Consider the following 6,000-nt stretch of genomic DNA (forward strand, 5'->3'; position numbering starts at 1 on the left):
ACAAATCCCTCTCTTGACGTCTGAAGGACGTCACTTTTTTACTTTCCTGCCCTGTTCACACGCTGGTGTCTGCCTCTGCCTCTCCTGACCCTACCAGGCTGTTCTGCTCTTCCCATACTGGGTAAGCTCCATAAGGAGGGGGTGGTAATGGTTCCTTGGAGAGGGCAGTGGTGATAGGACGGCCAACCAAAGAACGAATACAGGGTATTATACAACATCCACATGAGACCAGTATTGCAATGAACACACCCACTGACACTGCTATTGACAAGATCAGGTGCTTCCATTTTCCAAACATGTTTTCCATCCAATTTCCAAATGGATTGTTCACACCTGATGCTTCCTGCATTTCGTTTGACAGTGCCCTCAGACTATTCAGTGCTTTTGTGACTGAACCGTCCGGCGCAGTGTTGTTGGGGACGATAGTGCAACACAGGTCTCCAAACATTGAGCAAAAGCTCCAAAGCCATTTTGTTTTGCATAGAAATCAAAGAAGTTGGGCGAGCTGCTCAGCCAGACCCTCTATTGCATCCCTAGTATGATTAGCCAAACGAAGAACATTGTAATGCACATAATTGATACGATCAACATTTTTATTCACAGTTATCCATGGAATAATGCTTGCGATACTCTCAAAACCTGCTGCAATTTGATATACCAATTTGTATTGATTAGGCACTCCTCTGGTTCACTCTGATTGTATCTATGTAGGTTGGACCTTTGTCCAGACTGAACTATCCTACTGCAATTTAGTCTATCAATTGGTGGAAATATGGATGCCAGAGTCATGCAATTTGATGGAGTAGCCATTTTAGTCATATTTGTCATGCATGCGTATCCTGTTGGGTCAGATTCAGGATATAGTGGTGCTGGTTCGGTGAACCTAGCTGGTCTAGCTGCAGCACAAGCTATACAGCCACCCATTTTGTTTTTGTTTATAGCATTATCAACAATTCAATTTAACCAAACATTTTCGTTTCCATGTCCTGTAGCTAATTGGATCACCTGTTGGTGGTTGCTGAAAAGTCAAATTACAAATTACAAAACAAATTATGCATTTTGCGTCAGATTACCTCGGACCTCTGCTAGAGGTCTGGACGGCTCAGGTGCTGGGGCACAGTGTGACAGGTGGTGCCAAGGTGCTCCTGCTTTACCTATGACTTGGACCGAGTGTGAAGTAACCTCCTTCACTTCGTACGGCCCTGTCCACCTGGGGTCAGTCCACTTTTCTTATGAACTTTGACCCTGACCCAGTCACCCTCTCGGATGAGATTTTTACCTTTTCCTGGTCAGCTGCACTGGTTCGCTGGACCTGTTTGGAGAGAGCCTCCGTGAGAGTGATTAATGCAGTCACATATGCCTTCATTTCAACTTGCTGCACATCTAGGTATATGTACATCTATGTATCTATGTATATCTATGTATATGACTACCGTCTCTTGGAGGACCAGGCATTTGCCTCCTTGTCATTAACTCATGTGGTGAAAGAAGCGTCTTATTTCCTTGTGCGCTCCTCACTGCCATTAGAGCCAGTGGTAAAATTTCAACCCATGTCAGCTTTGATGCTACACATGTCTTTGCTATTTTTGATTTTAGCGTCTGATTTGCCCTCTCTACCAGTCCTTGTGACTGTGGATGATACACTGATCCATATCTACTTCCTGCAAATGCTTATTACTGAAATGTGAACCATTATCGGAGTATCAGCTCTGTCTGCAGCCACTTCATTACTGTCTGTGCGTCTTCTCTTTTAGTTGGGATTGCCTCCACCCACTTTGAGAATCTGTTAACCATTACCAAGATGTACTTCTTCCTTGTACTCTGTTTTCATGTCCCATGTCAGTACAGTCTATGCTGATGTCTTGGAAGCAGGCTGATGGTACAGGATAAGAGCCCATAGGTGTTTTGTACGGTTTCTTCACATTATGATCCCCACAGGTGGTGCATTCGTCGCAGAAGAGGCACAGTGCTTGCATTCTTTGTAATGTTCCTTTCTTTCCTTCGTGCGTTGGTCCATGTGCCTCTGGTATCAGTGAGACACACAATTCTGCTGGTGCTACCACTCTGCCATCATGGGATCTCCAAAGTCCACTTTCTCCTGTTGTTGCTCCTTTCCTTTGCCAGCTTCATCTGCCATGTCGTTTCCCACACTTATTCTGGTTCTTGCTTTGCCATCATGTCCTTTGCATTTCATGATTGCCACTCTTTTTGGTAGCTTCATAGCTTCCACCAGTGCCATGATTTCCTTCTTGTGTTTGATGGGTGCGTCCATTGATGTTGTGTATCCTCTTCTTCGCCACATGGGCCCATCAACGTGAGCTGCTCCATGTGCGTAAGCAGAATCTGTGAAGATGTTTACAGATTTTCCTTCTGCTATTTTCAAGGCTTGTATGAGCGCTTCGACTTCTGCCAGTTGTGCTGATGCTGGTTGAGGTAGGATACCTGATGCTACTATTGTGTGTTCCATGTCTTCGAATTGTCTCACCACAGCATAGGATGCTGTGTTTCCTTCATCTCCTTTGTAGCAACATCCGTCCGTGTATAACCACATTTCTGCTCCTGGGATTGGTGTATTTCCCAGGTCTGGCCTTAGTTTGTTTTCAATGATTGCTCTTGCTTCGCAGCTGTGTGGTTGATCTCCTTGTCCTTGTTGTAGTGATGACGCCATATTTATTCCTCCTGTTTCATAGACAATATGTGTTCTTGTGCATTCTTTTTGAATTTTCGATTTTCTTGCAGCTCCGAATGTGAATTTCTTTGCTTAGGAGGATTCTTTGATGCAGCTCCTTCTCTTTTCGATGTTCTTGCAGCTCCAAACGTGAATTTCTTAGGAGGATTCTTTGATGAGTCTCTTTCTCCCCCTTTTTTCTGATACAAAACTTCATTAACATCCCTCTTTTTGTTCAGAAACATCTTCTGTTTCTTGTGTTCAAACTAAAGGGGCTGAGGTGTTTCATGATGGAGGATGCTTTGTCTGTGGGCTGTGGGCTGTGATTTGTTAAGGGAATATGTGGGTCTGGAACTGGATATGACGCAGGTATTGTGGCTAATAGTTGCAGCAGTGTCTCTGTTGTTGCCAGGTATGTGAAAGATATTGCTGTTCAGCTTGATTCTGGCTTCTTGGATGCTGATTGCCTGTCTCTCTCTGATAATTTCCTCTTCTTCCACGTGGTGAGCCTTGTTGTTGTTGACCACGCGTGCGGCAGTTACGTGAATAGTGACCAGGTTTTCCACAGTTGTAGCAGTAGAAAGTTCTTCCGTGCTGTTTCTTTTTGTCCTTAGCAGGCATTTGAGCCCCGTCAAGCTTTGCCAGCTGTCTCATTATTGACACTTTTAGTGCTTCGAGCTCCATATCTGTTCTTTCCACAGCAGCTCTGTATTCATCATAAGTGTGTTCTGTGCTTATTTGTTGCACCATCTCTTCTGTAGGGGAACAATTCAGCCGTTCTCCATCCCAAATGGCTTTATCCTTCCATCTCTTTATCATTCTTTTGTACGCTTGTTGTTCCACCGGCCAATGTTTGATTCTTCCATTCATCCTGCTCTGATCCTGGACATCATTCTCCAAGTTGCACAGACAAGAGGAGTATTTTTGCTGACATGATGTCCCCCTCTGCAATAATCAATAGAAAGTCTGAAATCAGTATTCCCAAATGTCCACACGATGGAGCCAAAGCTCCTATCCACTGTTCCTGTTGCAGTTCTTGGAGTGGCCACAGAAAAGCCAAAATGCATGTCAAATGTTTTTTCTTTTTTTTTTTCTTCCCAGGTTGTGAAGTGCCAGCAGAGGGAGCCAAACCTCCTCTTATGCCTTCAATTGACATGTTTGCTCTCTGAATTCACACTGGCCCTCGTTCACAACCGTGCTTTCTCTGGAATGTGTGTGTGTGAAATGATGATCTATTTTATTATTAACACATATGGTGAAGAGGACGAAAACAGAATAGTCATAGATTTATTTCGAAGTCTCTGTGTGAATAGACACCAAAAGCTCGTCCATTATACTAAGGTGGCAATGTTCAGCCCTAATCTGATGGTTTTAGCAAGCGTTACTGTTCAGGGGTCACTGATCTTTTTTCTGTTGTACGAAAGAATGACGGAGTGCTTCTTTCGGCGTTTTAAACCTTCATACAGTGACCTCACAACTCCGCAATATAAGCTTTACAAGTATAACGCATATTATTTAACAGTGTATGAATATATATTATTTACAAATCTCCCTTTTTACCCCTGCTAGGTGTGAAATGCTATGTTTTAATTACTCAAGCAATGGCTGTAACTCTATGGTTTAGATCATCTATCATCTGAATCAGAAGTTAGTGGGGGTGCTTTGTCTAGTACGGGTGTGTGTGTGTTACGTGGTTTCGAATTTCTCAGATTAGTATGGCAACTATATGCCCATAAACCCCCCTTTTTAGTTTCCTTCAGCTCTCTGTCCTTGTTCAAATCAAGGCCGCAGCTGTGTTTTTATCAGGAAGGCATACCCTCCCTAATATTCTCACCGTTTGTCTGACTAAATGAATGGATGCTTTGTTTCAGCTGTAAACCTTGGACATTCCTAATTTTTAGCGTCTGTCTGGCTGAAAGTATGCCTGCAATGATTTCACTTTTCTTAACTTCACTAACGGGGCCTATGAAACACAATTTCCACTGTATCTGTAGTCTCTATAACTATTCCAATAAAACCAACACTTAGATTAACCCTCAGCTGTCTCTCAGCATATTCTAGTGATTTATGTATGTGTGTGAATGCAACGCTTGTGTATAATGTGTGTTTTTCCTGCTCTGGACAGCAAACTTTGAAACAACGCACGAACATGTTGCCACACATCAAGATCTCAACTGCCTGTCCTCTCAGGAACGCACAAACTTTTTACAGCTTTCAGCAGTCCTTCTGTCATATACAATCACTTCAAACATTCACTTTCATTCAAACAAAATTGCAACACACTGCCATTTTTAAATGCGCACAGATCACAAATACGGTAAAGGAATATCTTTACAAATACAGTCAAACAAATAAACAAAAATTAAAACGTACAGCTCAGCAGCTCAGCTGTCAGCTCGCTCATGTATGCGCCAAATAGTTCCACTCATTCAAACAAACTTGAATCAATACTCTGCCGTCACAACACGGTCTCAGAATGAAGTGAAGAGTTTTACAAACGCTGTTAAATGATGAACAAAAGTGAAAACGTACAGCTCAGCAAATAGTCACCCGTATTCATACTAAATAATCAAAACACACGCTTCCGTCTCTTTAAGCATAAATCAGTCACAAGCGCGGAACTTTAGAGGAGATGTACAGCTCTTTTTCTCAAACTAAGCAAACTGCTTCTCAGCAAACAAACACAGTCAAATGATAAACACAAATTAAAACCAAATCTGAAATGCGCACAATTCACAATTACGGTCTAAAAGGAAATTAATATCTTTACAAATGCAGTGAAACAATGAACACAAATTAGAACATACACGGCTGTCTCTTTAAATATAAATCAGTCACAAGCGCAGCCCTCGGATGAGCTGAACAGCTCTTTTTTTTCTCTTTAGACACACTTTTATCAGCAGCGCACTTTAACAGCAATTTGTCTTTTTCCTCAAACTCAGCAAACAGACTGTGTACCGCTGACCTCTCGACCACGATACAAATGAAAACTGCTCTTTTAGCAAACAATCAGTCAAATTATAAAGGATTCTTTCCCTATCGTACACATATCAAAGAAAACAGCGCTATTTTAATGCATCACAGCGACCGCTGCGTATCATAAAACAAAAGTACAATATCTGCTTTGGCTGGGCCGCGATTACGGCCCTTCCGCGTGGAAGTCCGCAGTGCTACCAACCACACCACCAACGCAATACATCAAACAACACAATTTAATACACTTTTAAGTAACCTAGGACTCTGCGGGTCCTTTTCTCTAGTTACTTTATTACACAACGTCCGTTATCAACGACACATCACTTAACGTAAATTTTGTGCTCTCGCCCAGAAAC

Source organism: Melanostigma gelatinosum (assembly GCF_949748355.1).
Source record: "Melanostigma gelatinosum genome assembly, chromosome: 4".
Taxonomy (NCBI): Eukaryota; Metazoa; Chordata; class Actinopteri; order Perciformes; family Zoarcidae; genus Melanostigma; species Melanostigma gelatinosum.